This window comes from Denticeps clupeoides, unplaced genomic scaffold (assembly GCF_900700375.1).
Source record: "Denticeps clupeoides unplaced genomic scaffold, fDenClu1.1, whole genome shotgun sequence".
NCBI classification, from domain to species: domain Eukaryota; kingdom Metazoa; phylum Chordata; class Actinopteri; order Clupeiformes; family Denticipitidae; genus Denticeps; species Denticeps clupeoides.
The window spans coordinates 410274-429095 of NW_021630084.1; the positions used below are offsets into that span (position 1 = coordinate 410274).

The 18822-nt window shown below is 44.9% G+C and overlaps 1 protein-coding gene across 1 annotated transcript in view; it reads left to right on the plus strand.

Moving 5' to 3' along the window:
* LOC114782567 (F-box and leucine-rich protein 22-like) overlaps positions 1–18822 on the plus strand; it is a 38750-nt gene that overhangs the window by 8062 nt on the left and 11866 nt on the right. The gene's annotated exons all lie outside the window — the stretch shown is intronic.

Here is an 18822-nt window from a genome sequence, read left to right on the forward strand (position 1 = left end):
TTGATGTTAGCGTTAGCATGCTAACATGCTAATTGTTAAACATGCTCCAAACATCACCAAATTTAACGTCACGCATCTTGGACACGCCCTGTTAGTGTTTCTGATGTTAGCATGCTAGCATTAGCATGCTAACATGCTAATTTTTAAACATGCTCCAAATGTCACCAAATTTACAGTGACGCATCTCGGCCACGCCCTGTTACCGTTTTTGATGTTAGCGTTAGCATGCTAACATGCTAATTGTTAAACATGCTCCAAACATCACCAAATTTAACGTCACGCATCTTGGACACGCCCTGTTAGCGTTTCTGATGTTAGCATGCTAGCATTAGCATGCTAACATGCTAATTTTTAAACATGCTCCAAACGTCACCAAATTTCATGTGAAGCACCTTGGCCAAGCCCTGTTAGCATTTTTGATGTTAGCATGCCCGCGCTCCTACGAAAAACGCCCGGACAGGCCCATCAAAATTTCCCCTGGAATTTTGGCTTCTAGTTTGGGCCTGTCAGCATGACAGACCACTTACTATTGTGCTGGGACCAGCAAAAAAGGACACGTCTTACGTTCAAGGCTGCCACGCAAAAACCGTGAAACGTACAGAAACAACGGAGTGGTCAGGCCGAAGGCCTGACCACTCCGCACAATATGACGTATTGTTTATTTTGGTAGGTCGTACGGCCCGCCCACAAATCGGGTTCAAAGTTTAAAAAGTACCGTTTACTATCGTGCTGGGAACACGTTTTTGGCTCCCAGTGACCAGCCGTAAAAGCTAGAGACACGGGAGTCGAGGCGAGGCCGAAGGCCTCGCCGAGACACACAATCTGACATATTGGATGTGTTGCTACCAGCAACAGTGGTCAGGAAAACATGGGACATAGGGAAGAAGGGCAAAAATGCCATGTCTCGCATTTGTGGCTGCCACGCTAAGGCCGTCAGACGCACAAAAAAAACCGAGAGGTCAGGCCGAAGGCCTGACCTCTCCGCACAAAATGACGTATTGATTGCTTGTTTGGGGACTACAGGAGGGCCACAAATTGTGATCAAAACATTAAAAGTGTGAAAAAATTTGGTTTCTTAAGATTTGCGAACAAACGCTTCACAGCACACACACAAGTCTCATATCAGGTCGTGCGGCTTTTCCTTCCGCACGGTTTGACGTATGGCTCGGCTCGGCCGGATTTACGGTCCGCGCGCAATTCGCCAAAAAGCGTTTTCGGAACGCGTATCTTATCCTAGTCCAAAATTGGACTTTTTTGGACTTTGTGTCCAGATGGTTTGACATAGAAAAAAGTTTTTAATGGTGTCTCGTAGATCTCATCAAGATCTAATTTTTGACGTATGGTTTGTCTCTGTCTGATTTACGGATTATGCACAAATTTGAAAAAACAAAAAAGTGTCAATGGGAAAAAAAAAAATTTATTTATTATTATTATTATTATTATTATTTCAGCCTTTTTTCGGCACTTAATGCGGGTCGTACCGAAGCACGCACACCGGCGTGCTACATATCAAAAATTAGTTCTTTATTGTGTGAGGTGTGCTATTACTTTTATAAGCGATCGGAGTGGGCGTGGCCGAGCTATTAACGATCAAACACGGTCATTTCCCATTGAAATGTATTGAATGCTAGTTTTAGCACTGGTAGCATTGGTAAAATGGGGCCCCTTTTAAGTGGTACTGCTACTGTGTCATTGCCAGCAAAGGGGGTCCTACAAGGGGTACTGATACAGCAGCAGCGACAGCACTGTAATTCAATGGCAGATTAAACCAGCAGCTTCATTAGGATGACAATCATCCACATTATTAAGACCCCCTGGTCCTTTGGCTGCTTTATTAGGGACATTGTCCAAACATCACCAAATCTAACATGACTCATCTCGGCCACACCCTGTTAGCGGTTTTGATGTTAGCATTAGCATGCTAACATGCTAATTTTTAAACATGCTCCAAACGTCACCAAATTTACAGTGACGCAACTTGGCCACGCCCTGTTACCGTTTTTGATGTTAGCGTTAGCATGCTAACATGCTAATTGTTAAACATGCTCCAAACATCACCAAATTTAACGTCACGCATCTTGGACACGCCCTGTTAGCGTTTCTGATGTTAGCATGCTAGCATTAGCATGCTAACATGCTAATTTTTAAACATGCTCCAAATGTCACCAAATTTACAGTGACGCATCTCGGCCACGCCCTGTTACCGTTTTTGATGTTAGCGTTAGCATGCTAACATGCTAATTGTTAAACATGCTCCAAACATCACCAAATTTAACGTCACGCATCTTGGACACGCCCTGTTAGCGTTTCTGATGTTAGCATGCTAGCATTAGCATGCTAACATGCTAATTTTTAAACATGCTCCAAACGTCACCAAATTTCATGTGAAGCACCTTGGCCAAGCCCTGTTAGCATTTTTGATGTTAGCATGCCCGCGCTCCTACGAAAAACGCCCGGACAGGCCCATCAAAATTTCCCCTGGAATTTTGGCTTCTAGTGTTAACGTTACTATTGTGTTTTTCCACATTTCGGCAATTAATGCGGGTCGTACCGAAGCACGCACACTGGCTTGCTGCATATAAAAAATTAGTACTATATTGTGTGAGGTGTGCTATTACTTTTATAAGCGATCGGACTGGGCGTGGCCGAGTTATTAACGCTCAAACATTCAATGCATTTCTAATGGAAAGAATTAAATCCTACAGAATAAGACTATAACTGTCCTTCAACACAATCAAAAAGCTGCCACTTCATTTTGAATCATGCTCTTATGGCAACATCCTTCTTGGCCACGCCCTGTTAGCATTTTTGACGTTAGCATGCTAGCTTTAGAATGTTAAATTGCTAATTTTTCAACATCATTCAAACATCACGACTGCATGGGTGTGCCTGACCCATCGACCATTTTAATAGGACCGCCCGCTCTTAAAGTTGACACCAGTTCAGGAGGCTACACCCGCGGCTGTGACCAATGCCCGGACAGGCCCATCAAAATTTCCCCTGGAATTTTGGCTTCTAGTTATTATTATTATTATTTCAGCCTTTTTTCGGCACTTAATGCGGGTCGTACCGAAGCACGCACACCGGCGTGCTACATATCAAAAATTAGTTCTTTATTGTGTGAGGTGTGCTATTACTTTTATAAGCGATCGGAGTGGGCGTGGCCGAGCTATTAACGATCAAACACGGTCATTTCCCATTGAAATGTATTGAATGCTAGTTTTAGCACTGGTAGCATTGGTAAAATGGGGCCCCTTTTAAGTGGTACTGCTACTGTGTCATTGCCAGCAAAGGGGGTCCTACAAGGGGTACTGATACAGCAGCAGCGACAGCACTGTGATTCAATGGCAGATTAAACCAGCAGCTTCATTAGGATGACAATCATCCACATTATTAAGACCCCCTGGTCCTTTGGCTGCTTTATTAGGGACATTGTCCAAACATCACCAAATCTAACATGACTCATCTCGGCCACACCCTGTTAGCGGTTTTGATGTTAGCATTAGCATGCTAACATGCTAATTTTTAAACATGCTCCAAACGTCACCAAATTTACAGTGACGCAACTTGGCCACGCCCTGTTACCGTTTTTGATGTTAGCGTTAGCATGCTAACATGCTAATTGTTAAACATGCTCCAAACATCACCAAATTTAACGTCACGCATCTTGGACACGCCCTGTTAGCGTTTCTGATGTTAGCATGCTAGCATTAGCATGCTAACATGCTAATTTTTAAACATGCTCCAAATGTCACCAAATTTACAGTGACGCATCGCGGCCACGCCCTGTTACCGTTTTTGATGTTAGCGTTAGCATGCTAACATGCTAATTGTTAAACATGCTCCAAACATCACCAAATTTAACGTCACGCATCTTGGACACGCCCTGTTAGCGTTTCTGATGTTAGCATGCTAGCATTAGCATGCTAACATGCTAATTTTTAAACATGCTCCAAACGTCACCAAATTTCATGTGAAGCACCTTGGCCAAGCCCTGTTAGCATTTTTGATGTTACCATGCCCGCGCTCCTACGAAAAACGCCCGGACAGGCCCATCAAAATTTCCCCTGGAATTTTGGCTTCTAGTTTGGGCCTGTCAGCATGACAGACCACTTACTATTGTGCTGGACCAGCAAAAAAGGACACGTCTTACGTTCAAGGCTGCCACGCAAAAACCGTGAAACGTACAGAAACAACGGAGTGGTCAGGCCGAAGGCCTGACCACTCCGCACAATATGACGTATTGTTTATTTTGGTAGGTCGTACGGCCCGCCCACAAATCGGGTTCAAAGTGTAAAAAGTACCGTTTACTATCGTTCTGGGAACAGGTTTTTGGCTCCCTGTGACCAGCCGTAAAAGCTAGAGACACGGGAGTCGAGGCGAGGCCGAAGGCCTCGCCGAGACACACAATCTGACATATTGGATGTGTTGCTACCAGCAACAGTGGTCAGGAAAACATGGGACATAGGGAAGAAGGGCAAAAATGCCATGTCTCGCATTTGTGGCTGCCACGCTAAGGCCGTAAGACGCACAAAAAAAACGGAGAGGTCAGGCCGAAGGCCTGACCTCTCCGCACAAAATGACGTATTGATTGCTTGTTTGGGGACTACAGGAGGGCCACAAATTGTGATCAAAACATTAAAAGTGTGAAAAAATTTGGTTTCTTAAGATTTGCGAACAAACGCTTCACAGCACACACACAAGTCTCATATCAGGTCGTGCGGCTTTTCCTTCCGCACGGTTTGACGTATGGCTCGGCTCGGCCGGATTTACGGTCCGCGCGCAATTCGCCAAAAAGCGTTTTCGGAACGCGTATCTTATCCTAGTCCAAAATTGGACTTTTTTGGACTTTGTGTCCAGATGGTTTGACATAGAAAAAAGTTTTTAATGGTGTCTCGTAGATCTCATCAAGATCTAATTTTTGACGTATGGTTTGTCTCTGTCTGATTTACGGATTATGCACAAATTTGAAAAAACAAAAAAGTGTCAATGGGAAAAACAAAAATTTATTTATTATTATTATTTCAGCCTTTTTTCGGCACTTAATGCGGGTCGTACCGAAGCACGCACACCGGCGTGCTACATATCAAAAATTAGTTCTTTATTGTGTGAGGTGTGCTATTACTTTTATAAGCGATCGGAGTGGGCGTGGCCGAGCTATTAACGATCAAACACGGTCATTTCCCATTGAAATGTATTGAATGCTAGTTTTAGCACTGGTAGCATTGGTAAAATGGGGCCCCTTTTAAGTGGTACTGCTACTGTGTCATTGCCAGCAAAGGGGGTCCTACAAGGGGTACTGATACAGCAGCAGCGCCAGCACTGTAATTCAATGGCAGATTAAACCAGCAGCTTCATTAGGATGACAATCATCCACATTATTAAGACCCCCTGGTCCTTTGGCTGCTTTATTAGGGACATTGTCCAAACATCACCAAATCTAACATGACTCATCTCGGCCACACCCTGTTAGCGGTTTTGATGTTAGCATTAGCATGCTAACATGCTAATTTTTAAACATGCTCCAAACGTCACCAAATTTACAGTGACGCAACTTGGCCACGCCCTGTTACCGTTTTTGATGTTAGCGTTAGCATGCTAACATGCTAATTGTTAAACATGCTCCAAACATCACCAAATTTAACGTCACGCATCTTGGACACGCCCTGTTAGTGTTTCTGATGTTAGCATGCTAGCATTAGCATGCTAACATGCTAATTTTTAAACATGCTCCAAATGTCACCAAATTTACAGTGACGCATCTCGGCCACGCCCTGTTACCGTTTTTGATGTTAGCGTTAGCATGCTAACATGCTAATTGTTAAACATGCTCCAAACATCACCAAATTTAACGTCACGCATCTTGGACACGCCCTGTTAGCGTTTCTGATGTTAGCATGCTAGCATTAGCATGCTAACATGCTAATTTTTAAACATGCTCCAAACGTCACCAAATTTCATGTGAAGCACCTTGGCCAAGCCCTGTTAGCATTTTTGATGTTAGCATGCCCGCGCTCCTACGAAAAACGCCCGGACAGGCCCATCAAAATTTCCCCTGGAATTTTGGCTTCTAGTTTGGGCCTGTCAGCATGACAGACCACTTACTATTGTGCTGGACCAGCAAAAAAGGACACGTCTTACGTTCAAGGCTGCCACGCAAAAACCGTGAAACGTACAGAAACAACGGAGTGGTCAGGCCGAAGGCCTGACCACTCCGCACAATATGACGTATTGTTTATTTTGGTAGGTCGTACGGCCCGCCCACAAATCGGGTTCAAAGTGTAAAAAGTACCGTTTACTATCGTTCTGGGAACAGGTTTTTGGCTCCCTGTGACCAGCCGTAAAAGCTAGAGACACGGGAGTCGAGGCGAGGCCGAAGGCCTCGCCGAGACACACAATCTGACATATTGGATGTGTTGCTACCAGCAACAGTGGTCAGGAAAACATGGGACATAGGGAAGAAGGGCAAAAATGCCATGTCTCGCATTTGTGGCTGCCACGCTAAGGCCGTCAGACGCACAAAAAAAACGGAGAGGTCAGGCCGAAGGCCTGACCTCTCCGCACAAAATGACGTATTGATTGCTTGTTTGGGGACTACAGGAGGGCCACAAATTGTGATCAAAACATTAAAAGTGTGAAAAAATTTGGTTTCTTAAGATTTGCGAACAAACGCTTCACAGCACACACACAAGTCTCATATCAGGTCGTGCGGCTTTTCCTTCCGCACGGTTTGACGTATGGCTCGGCTCGGCCGGATTTACGGTCCGCGCGCAATTCGCCAAAAAGCGTTTTCGGAACGCGTATCTTATCCTAGTCCAAAATTGGACTTTTTTGGACTTTGTGTCCAGATGGTTTGACATAGAAAAAAGTTTTTAATGGTGTCTCGTAGATCTCATCAAGATCTAATTTTTGACGTATGGTTTGTCTCTGTCTGATTTACGGATTATGCACAAATTTGAAAAAACAAAAAAGTGTCAATGGGAAAAACAAAAATTTATTTATTTGGGCCTGTCAGCATGACAGACCACTTACTATTGTGCTGGACCAGCAAAAAAGGACACGTCTTACGTTCAAGGCTGCCACGCAAAAAACCGTGAAACGTACAGAAACAACGGAGTGGTCAGGCCGAAGGCCTGACCACTCCGCACAATATGACGTATTGTTTATTTTGGTAGGTCGTACGGCCCGCCCACAAATCGGGTTCAAAGTGTAAAAAGTACCGTTTACTATCGTTCTGGGAAGAGGTTTTTGGCTCCCTGTGACCAGCCGTAAAAGCTAGAGACACGGGAGTCGAGGCGAGGCCGAAGGCCTCGCCGAGACACACAATCTGACATATTGGATGTGTTGCTACCAGCAACAGTGGTCAGGAAAACATGGGACATAGGGAAGAAGGGCAAAAATGCCATGTCTCGCATTTGTGGCTGCCACGCTAAGGCCGTCAGACGCACAAAAAAAACGGAGAGGTCAGGCCGAAGGCCTGACCTCTCCGCACAAAATGACGTATTGATTGCTTGTTTGGGGACTACAGGAGGGCCACAAATTGTGATCAAAACATTAAAAGTGTGAAAAAATTTGGTTTCTTAAGATTTGCGAACAAACGCTTCACAGCACACACACAAGTCTCATATCAGGTCGTGCGGCTTTTCCTTCCGCACGGTTTGACGTATGGCTCGGCTCGGCCGGATTTACGGTCCGCGCGCAATTCGCCAAAAAGCGTTTTCGGAACGCGTATCTTATCCTAGTCCAAAATTGGACTTTTTTGGACTTTGTGTCCAGATGGTTTGACATAGAAAAAAGTTTTTAATGGTGTCTCATAGATCTCATCAAGATCTAATTTTTGACGTATGGTTTGTCTCTGTCTGATTTACGGATTATGCACAAATTTGAAAAAACAAAAAAGTGTCAATGGGAAAAAAAAAAATTTATTTATTTGGGCCTGTCAGCATGACAGACCACTTACTATTGTGCTGGACCAGCAAAAAAGGACACGTCTTACGTTCAAGGCTGCCACGCAAAAACCGTGAAACGTACAGAAACAACGGAGTGGTCAGGCCGAAGGCCTGACCACTCCGCACAATATGACGTATTGTTTATTTTGGTAGGTCGTACGGCCCGCCCACAAATCGGGTTCAAAGTGTAAAAAGTACCGTTTACTATCGTGCTATGAACAAGTTTTTGGCTCCCTGTGACCAGCCGTAAAAGCTAGAGACAAGGGAGTCGAGGCGAGGCCGAAGGCCTCGCCGAGACACACAATCTGACATATGGGACGAGTCGGTGCCACCAACGGGGGTTTGGAAAACCCGGATAAATCCGGAACACTGGGAAAAAGGCAATAAAAGGACATGTCTCACGTTCAAGGCTGCCACGCAAAAACCGTGAAACGCACAGAAACAACGGAGTGGTCAGGCCGAAGGCCTGACCACTCCGCACAATATGACGTATTGTTTATTTTGGTAAGTCGTACGGCCCGCCCACAAATCGGGTTCAAAGTGTAAAAAGTGTGGTTTACTAATGCACAGAGGAAGAGGTTTTCAGCTCCCTGTGACCATCCGTAAAAGCTAGAGACACGGGAGTCGAGGCGAGGCCGAAGGCCTCGCCGAGACACACAATCTGACATATTGGATGTGTTGCTACCAGCAACAGTGGTCAGGAAAACATGGGACATAGGGAAGAAGGGCAAAAATGCCATGTCTCGCATTTGTGGCTGCCACGCTAAGGCCGTCAGACGCACAAAAAAAACGGAGAGGTCAGGCCGAAGGCCTGACCTCTCCGCACAAAATGACGTATTGATTGCTTGTTTGGGGACTACAGGAGGGCCACAAATTGTGATCAAAACATTAAAAGTGTGAAAAAATTTGGTTTCTTAAGATTTGCGAACAAACGCTTCACAGCACACACACAAGTCTCATATCAGGTCGTGCGGCTTTTCCTTCCGCACGGTTTGACGTATGGCTCGGCTCGGCCGGATTTACGGTCCGCGCGCAATTCGCCAAAAAGCGTTTTCGGAACGCGTATCTTATCCTAGTCCAAAATTGGACTTTTTTGGACTTTGTGTCCAGATGGTTTGACATAGAAAAAAGTTTTTAATGGTGTCTCGTAGATCTCATCAAGATCTAATTTTTGACGTATGGTTTGTCTCTGTCTGATTTACGGATTATGCACAAATTTGAAAAAACAAAAAAGTGTCAATGGGAAAAAAAAAAATTTATTTATTATTTGGGCCTGTCAGCATGACAGACCACTTACTATTGTGCTGGGACCAGCAAAAAAGGACACGTCTTACGTTCAAGGCTGCCACGCAAAAACCGTGAAACGTACAGAAACAACGGAGTGGTCAGGCCGAAGGCCTGACCACTCCGCACAATATGACGTATTGTTTATTTTGGTAGGTCGTACGGCCCGCCCACAAATCGGGTTCAAAGTTTAAAAAGTACCGTTTACTATCGTGCTGGGAACACGTTTTTGGCTCCCAGTGACCAGCCGTAAAAGCTAGAGACACGGGAGTCGAGGCGAGGCCGAAGGCCTCGCCGAGACACACAATCTGACATATTGGATGTGTTGCTACCAGCAACAGTGGTCAGGAAAACATGGGACATAGGGAAGAAGGGCAAAAATGCCATGTCTCGCATTTGTGGCTGCCACGCTAAGGCCGTCAGACGCACAAAAAAAACCGAGAGGTCAGGCCGAAGGCCTGACCTCTCCGCACAAAATGACGTATTGATTGCTTGTTTGGGGACTACAGGAGGGCCACAAATTGTGATCAAAACATTAAAAGTGTGAAAAAATTTGGTTTCTTAAGATTTGCGAACAAACGCTTCACAGCACACACACAAGTCTCATATCAGGTCGTGCGGCTTTTCCTTCCGCACGGTTTGACGTATGGCTCGGCTCGGCCGGATTTACGGTCCGCGCGCAATTCGCCAAAAAGCGTTTTCGGAACGCGTATCTTATCCTAGTCCAAAATTGGACTTTTTTGGACTTTGTGTCCAGATGGTTTGACATAGAAAAAAGTTTTTAATGGTGTCTCGTAGATCTCATCAAGATCTAATTTTTGACGTATGGTTTGTCTCTGTCTGATTTACGGATTATGCACAAATTTGAAAAAACAAAAAAGTGTCAATGGGAAAAAAAAAAATTTATTTGGGCCTGTCAGCATGACAGACCACTTACTATTGTGCTGGACCAGCAAAAAAGGACACGTCTTACGTTCAAGGCTGCCACGCAAAAACCGTGAAACGTACAGAAACAACGGAGTGGTCAGGCCGAAGGCCTGACCACTCCGCACAATATGACGTATTGTTTATTTTGGTAGGTCGTACGGCCCGCCCACAAATCGGGTTCAAAGTGTAAAAAGTACCGTTTACTATCGTTCTGGGAACAGGTTTTTGGCTCCCTGTGACCAGCCGTAAAAGCTAGAGACACGGGAGTCGAGGCGAGGCCGAAGGCCTCGCCGAGACACACAATCTGACATATTGGATGTGTTGCTACCAGCAACAGTGGTCAGGAAAACATGGGACATAGGGAAGAAGGGCAAAAATGCCATGTCTCGCATTTGTGGCTGCCACGCTAAGGCCGTCAGACGCACAAAAAAAACGGAGAGGTCAGGCCGAAGGCCTGACCTCTCCGCACAAAATGACGTATTGATTGCTTGTTTGGGGACTACAGGAGGGCCACAAATTGTGATCAAAACATTAAAAGTGTGAAAAAATTTGGTTTCTTAAGATTTGCGAACAAACGCTTCACAGCACACACACAAGTCTCATATCAGGTCGTGCGGCTTTTCCTTCCGCACGGTTTGACGTATGGCTCGGCTCGGCCGGATTTACGGTCCGCGCGCAATTCGCCAAAAAGCGTTTTCGGAACGCGTATCTTATCCTAGTCCAAAATTGGACTTTTTTGGACTTTGTGTCCAGATGGTTTGACATAGAAAAAAGTTTTTAATGGTGTCTCGTAGATCTCATCAAGATCTAATTTTTGACGTATGGTTTGTCTCTGTCTGATTTACGGATTATGCACAAATTTGAAAAAACAAAAAAGTGTCAATGGGAAAAACAAAAATTTATTTATTATTATTATTTCAGCCTTTTTTCGGCACTTAATGCGGGTCGTACCGAAGCACGCACACCGGCGTGCTACATATCAAAAATTAGTTCTTTATTGTGTGAGGTGTGCTATTACTTTTATAAGCGATCGGAGTGGGCGTGGCCGAGCTATTAACGATCAAACACGGTCATTTCCCATTGAAATGTATTGAATGCTAGTTTTAGCACTGGTAGCATTGGTAAAATGGGGCCCCTTTTAAGTGGTACTGCTACTGTGTCATTGCCAGCAAAGGGGGTCCTACAAGGGGTACTGATACAGCAGCAGCGCCAGCACTGTAATTCAATGGCAGATTAAACCAGCAGCTTCATTAGGATGACAATCATCCACATTATTAAGACCCCCTGGTCCTTTGGCTGCTTTATTAGGGACATTGTCCAAACATCACCAAATCTAACATGACTCATCTCGGCCACACCCTGTTAGCGGTTTTGATGTTAGCATTAGCATGCTAACATGCTAATTTTTAAACATGCTCCAAACGTCACCAAATTTACAGTGACGCAACTTGGCCACGCCCTGTTACCGTTTTTGATGTTAGCGTTAGCATGCTAACATGCTAATTGTTAAACATGCTCCAAACATCACCAAATTTAACGTCACGCATCTTGGACACGCCCTGTTAGTGTTTCTGATGTTAGCATGCTAGCATTAGCATGCTAACATGCTAATTTTTAAACATGCTCCAAATGTCACCAAATTTACAGTGACGCATCTCGGCCACGCCCTGTTACCGTTTTTGATGTTAGCGTTAGCATGCTAACATGCTAATTGTTAAACATGCTCCAAACATCACCAAATTTAACGTCACGCATCTTGGACACGCCCTGTTAGCGTTTCTGATGTTAGCATGCTAGCATTAGCATGCTAACATGCTAATTTTTAAACATGCTCCAAACGTCACCAAATTTCATGTGAAGCACCTTGGCCAAGCCCTGTTAGCATTTTTGATGTTAGCATGCCCGCGCTCCTACGAAAAACGCCCGGACAGGCCCATCAAAATTTCCCCTGGAATTTGGCTTCTAGTTTATTATTATTATTATTATTATTTCAGCCTTTTTTCGGCACTTAATGCGGGTCGTACCGAAGCACGCACACCGGCGTGCTACATATCAAAAATTAGTTCTTTATTGTGTGAGGTGTGCTATTACTTTTATAAGCGATCGGAGTGGGCGTGGCCGAGCTATTAACGATCAAACACGGTCATTTCCCATTGAAATGTATTGAATGCTAGTTTTAGCACTGGTAGCATTGGTAAAATGGGGCCCCTTTTAAGTGGTACTGCTACTGTGTCATTGCCAGCAAAGGGGGGTCCTACAAGGGGTACTGATACAGCAGCAGCGACAGCACTGTAATTCAATGGCAGATTAAACCAGCAGCTTCATTAGGATGACAATCATCCACATTATTAAGACCCCCTGGTCCTTTGGCTGCTTTATTAGGGACATTGTCCAAACATCACCAAATCTAACATGACTCATCTCGGCCACACCCTGTTAGCGGTTTTGATGTTAGCATTAGCATGCTAACATGCTAATTTTTAAACATGCTCCAAACGTCACCAAATTTACAGTGACGCAACTTGGCCACGCCCTGTTACCGTTTTTGATGTTAGCGTTAGCATGCTAACATGCTAATTGTTAAACATGCTCCAAACATCACCAAATTTAACGTCACGCATCTTGGACACGCCCTGTTAGCGTTTCTGATGTTAGCATGCTAGCATTAGCATGCTAACATGCTAATTTTTAAACATGCTCCAAATGTCACCAAATTTACAGTGACGCATCTCGGCCACGCCCTGTTACCGTTTTTGATGTTAGCGTTAGCATGCTAACATGCTAATTGTTAAACATGCTCCAAACATCACCAAATTTAACGTCACGCATCTTGGACACGCCCTGTTAGCGTTTCTGATGTTAGCATGCTAGCATTAGCATGCTAACATGCTAATTTTTAAACATGCTCCAAACGTCACCAAATTTCATGTGAAGCACCTTGGCCAAGCCCTGTTAGCATTTTTGATGTTAGCATGCCCGCGCTCCTACGAAAAACGCCCGGACAGGCCCATCAAAATTTCCCCTGGAATTTTGGCTTCTAGTGTTAACGTTACTATTGTGTTTTTCCACATTTCGGCAATTAATGCGGGTCGTACCGAAGCACGCACACTGGCTTGCTTCATATAAAAAATTAGTACTATATTGTGTGAGGTGTGCTATTACTTTTATAAGCGATCGGACTGGGCGTGGCCGAGTTATTAACGCTCAAACATTCAATGCATTTCTAATGGAAAGAATTAAATCCTACAGAATAAGACTATAACTGTCCTTCAACACAATCAAAAAGCTGCCACTTCATTTTGAATCATGCTCTTATGGCAACATCCTTCTTGGCCACGCCCTGTTAGCATTTTTGACGTTAGCATGCTAGCTTTAGAATGTTAAATTGCTAATTTTTCAACATCATTCAAACATCACGACTGCATGGGTGTGCCTGACCCATCGACCATTTTAATAGGACCGCCCGCTCTTAAAGTTGACACCAGTTCAGGAGGCTACACCCGCGGCTGTGACCAATGCCCGGACAGGCCCATCAAAATTTCCCCTGGAATTTTGGCTTCTAGTTTGGGCCTGTCAGCATGACAGACCACTTACTATTGTGCTGGGAGCAGCAAAAAAGGACACGTCTTACGTTCAAGGCTGCCACGCAAAAACCGTTAAACGTACAGAAACAACGGAGTGGTCAGGCCGAAGGCCTGACCACTCCGCACAATATGACGTATTGTTTATTTTGGTAGGTCGTACGGCCCGCCCACAAATCGGGTTCAAAGTGTAAAAAGTACCATTTACTATCGTGCTATGAACAAGTTTTTGGCTCCCTGTGACCAGCCGTAAAAGCTAGAGACAAGGGAGTCGAGGCGAGGCCGAAGGCCTCGCCGAGACACACAATCTGACATATGGGACGAGTCGGTGCCATCAACGGGGGTTTGGAAAACCCGGATAAATCCGGAACACTGGGAAAAAGGCAATAAAAGGACATGTCTCACGTTCAAGGCTGCCACGCAAAAACCGTGAAACGTACAGAAACAACGGAGTGGTCAGGCCGAAGGCCTGACCACTCCGCACAATATGACGTATTGTTTATTTTGGTAAGTCGTACGGCCCGCCCACAAATCGGGTTCAAAGTGTAAAAAGTGTGGTTTACTAATGCACAGAGGAAGAGGTTTTTCAGCTCCCTGTGACCAGCCGTAAAAGCTAGAGACACGGGAGTCGAGGCGAGGCCGAAGGCCTCGCCGAGACACACAATCTGACATATTGGATGTGTTGCTACCAGCAACAGTGGTCAGGAAAACATGGGACATAGGGAAGAAGGGCAAAAATGCCATGTCTCGCATTTGTGGCTGCCACGCTAAGGCCGTCAGACGCACAAAAAAAACGGAGAGGTCAGGCCGAAGGCCTGACCTCTCCGCACAAAATGACGTATTGATTGCTTGTTTGGGGACTACAGGAGGGCCACAAATTGTGATCAAAACATTAAAAGTGTGAAAAAATTTGGTTTCTTAAGATTTGCGAACAAACCCTTCACAGCACACACACAAGTCTCATATCAGGTCGTGCGGCTTTTCCTTCCGCACGGTTTGACGTATGGCTCGGCTCGGCCGGATTTACGGTCCGCGCGCAATTCGCCAAAAAGCGTTTTCGGAACGCGTTTATTATCCTAGTCCAAAATTGGACTTTTTTGGACTTTGTGTCCAGATGGTTTGACATAGAAAAAAGATTTTGATGTTGTATCGTAGATCTCTCCAAGACCGACGCTTTGACGTATGGTTTCTCTCTGTCTGATTTACGGATCATTGACAAATTTGAAAAAACAAAAAAGTGTCAATGGGCGAAAAAAAGTTTATTTATTTATTTATTTATTATTATTATTATTTCAGCCTCGCTCTTCGGCAATTAATGCGGGTCGTACCGAACCACGCACACCGGCGTGCTATATATCAAAAATTAGTACTATATTGTGTGAGGTGTGCTATTACTTTTATAAGCGATCGGAGTGGGCGTGGCCGAGCTATTAACGCTCAAACAGGGTCATTTTCCCATTAGAATGCATTGAATGCTAATTTTAGCATTGGTAGCATTGGTAAAATGGGGCCCCTTTTAAGTGGTACTGCTACTGTGTCATTGCCAGCAAAGGGGGTCCTACAAGGGGTACTGATACAGCAGCAGCGACAGCACTGTTTTCAATGGCAGATTAAACCAGCAGCTTCATTAGGATGACAATCATCCACATTATTAAGACCCCCTGGTCCTTTGGCTGCTTTATTAGGGACATTGTCCAAACATCACCAAATCTAACATGACTCATCTCGGCCACACCCTGTTAGCGGTTTTGATGTTAGCATTAGCATGCTAACATGCTAATTTTTAAACATGCTCCAAACGTCACCAAATTTACAGTGACGCATCTTGGCCACGCCCTGTTACCGTTTTTGATGTTAGCATTAGCATGCTAACATGCTAATTGTTAAACATGCTCCAAACATCACCAAATTTAACGTCACGCATCTTGGACACGCCCTGTTAGCGTTTCTGATGTTAGCATGCTAGCATTAGCATGCTAACATGCTAATTTTTAAACATGCTCCAAAGTCACCAAATTTACAGTGACGCATCTCGGACACGCCCTGTTACCGTTTCTGATGTTATGCTAGCTTAGCATGCTAACATGCTAATTGTTAAACATGCTCCAAACATCACCAAATTTAACGTGACGCATCTTGGACACGCCCTGTTAGCGTTTCTGATGTTAGCATGCTAGCATTAGCATGCTAACATGCTAATTTTTAAACATGCTCCAAACGTACACCAAATTTCATGTGAAGCACCTTGGCCAAGCCCTGTTAGCATTTTTGATGTTAGCATGCCCGCGCTCCTACGAAAAACGCCCGGACAGGCCCATCAAAATTTCCCCTGGAATTTTGGCTTCTAGTGTTAACGTTACTATTGTGTTTTTTCCACATTTCGGCAATTAATGCGGGTCGTACCGAAGCACGCACACTGGCTTGCTGCATATAAAAAATTAGTACTATATTGTGTGAGGTGTGCTATTACTTTTATAAGCGATCAGACTGGGCGTGGCCGAGTTATTAACGCTCAAACATTCAATGCATTTCTAATGGAAAGAATTAAATCCTACAGAATAAGACTATAACTGTCCTTCAACACAATCAAAAAGCTGCCACTTCATTTTGAATCATGCTCTTATGGCAACATCCTTCTTGGCCACGCCCTGTTAGCATTTTTGACGTTAGCATGCTAGCTTTAGAATGTTAAAATGCTCATTTTTCAACATCTTTCAAACATCACGACTGCATGGGTGTGCCTGACCCATCGGCCATTTTAATAGGACCGCCCGCTCTTAAAGTTGACACCAGTTCAGGAGGCTACACCCGCGGCTGTGACCAATGCCCGGACAGGCCCATCAAAATTTCTCTTGGAATTTTGGCTTCTAGTTATTATTATTATTATTTCAGCCTTTTTTTCGGCACTTAATGCGGGTCGTACCGAAGCACGCACACCGGCGTGCTACATATCAAAAATTAGTTCTTTATTGTGTGAGGTGTGCTATTACTTTTATAAGCGATCGGAGTGGGCGTGGCCGAGCTATTAACGATCAAACACGGTCATTTCCCATTGAAATGTATTGAATGCTAGTTTTAGCACTGGTAGCATTGGTAAAATGGGGCCCCTTTTAAGTGGTACTGCTACTGTGTCATTGCCAGCAAAGGGGGTCCTACAAGGGGTACTGATACAGCAGCAGCGACAGCACTGTAATTCAATGGCAGATTAAACCAGCAGCTTCATTAGGATGACAATCATCCACATTATTAAGACCCCCTGGTCCTTTGGCTGCTTTATTAGGGACATTGTCCAAACATCACCAAATCTAACATGACTCATCTCGGCCACACCCTGTTAGCGGTTTTGATGTTAGCATTAGCATGCTAACATGCTAATTTTTAAACATGCTCCAAACGTCACCAAATTTACAGTGACGCATACTTCGGCCACGCCCTGTTCCAGTTTTTGATGTTAGCGTTAGCATGCTAACATGCTAATTGTTAAACATGCTCCAAACATCACCAAATTTAACGTCACGCATCTTGGACACGCCCTGTTAGCGTTTCTGATGTTAGCATGCTAGCATTAGCATGCTAACATGCTAATTTTTAAACATGCTCCAAATGTCACCAAATTTACAGTGACGCATCTCGGCCACGCCCTGTTACCGTTTTTGATGTTAGCGTTAGCATGCTAACATGCTAATTGTTAAACATGCTCCAAACATCACCAAATTTAACGTCACGCATCTTGGACACGCCCTGTTAGCGTTTCTGATGTTAGCATGCTAGCATTAGCATGCTAACATGCTAATTTTTAAACATGCTCCAAACGTCACCAAATTTCATGTGAAGCACCTTGGCCAAGCCCTGTTAGCATTTTTGATGTTAGCATGCCCGCGCTCCTACGAAAAAACGCCCGGACAGGCCCATCAAAATTTCCCCTGGAATTTTGGCTTCTAGTTTGGGCCTGTCAGCATGACAGACCACTTACTATTGTGCTGGGAGCAGCAAAAAAGGACACGTCTTACGTTCAAGGCTGCCACGCAAAAACCGTTAAACGTACAGAAACAACGGAGTGGTCAGGCCGAAGGCCTGACCACTCCGCACAATATGACGTATTGTTTATTTTGGTAGGTCGTACGGCCCGCCCACAAATCGGGTTCAAAGTGTAAAAAGTACCGTTTACTATCGTGCTATGAACAAGTTTTTGGCTCCCTGTGACCAGCCGTAAAAGCTAGAGACAAGGGAGTCGAGGCGAGGCCGAAGGCCTCGCCGAGACACACAATCTGACATATGGGACGAGTCGGTGCCACCAACGGGGGTTTGGAAAACCCGGATAAATCCGGAACACTGGGAAAAAGGCAATAAAAGGACATGTCTCACGTTCAAGGCTGCCACGCAAAAACCGTGAAACGTACAGAAACAACGGAGTGGTCAGGCCGAAGGCCTGACCACTCCGCACAATATGACGTATTGTTTATTTTGGTAAGTCGTACGGCCCGCCCACAAATCGGGTTCAAAGTGTAAAAAGTGTGGTTTACTAATGCACAGAGGAAGAGGTTTTCAGCTCCCTGTGACCAGCCGTAAAAGCTAGAGACACGGGAGTCGAGGCGAGGCCGAAGGCCTCGCCGAGACACACAATCTGACATATTGGATGTGTTGCTACCAGCAACAGTGGTCAGGAAAACATGGGACATAGGGAAGAAGGGCAAAAATGCCATGTCTCGCATTTGTGGCTGCCACGCTAAGGCCGTCAGACGCACAAAAAAAACGGAGAGGTCAGGCCGAAGGCCTGACCTCTCCGCACAAAATGACGTATTGATTGCTTGTTTGGGGACTACAGGAGGGCCACAAATTGTGATCAAAACATTAAAAGTGTGAAAAAATTTGGTTTCTTAAGATTTGCGAACAAACGCTTCACAGCACACACACAAGTCTCATATCAGGTCGTGCGGCTTTTCCTTCCGCACGGTTTGACGTATGGCTCGGCTCGGCCGGATTTACGGTCCGCGCGCAATTCGCCAAAAAGCGTTTTCGGAACGCGTATCTTATCCTAGTCCAAAATTGGACTTTTTTGGACTTTGTGTCCAGATGGTTTG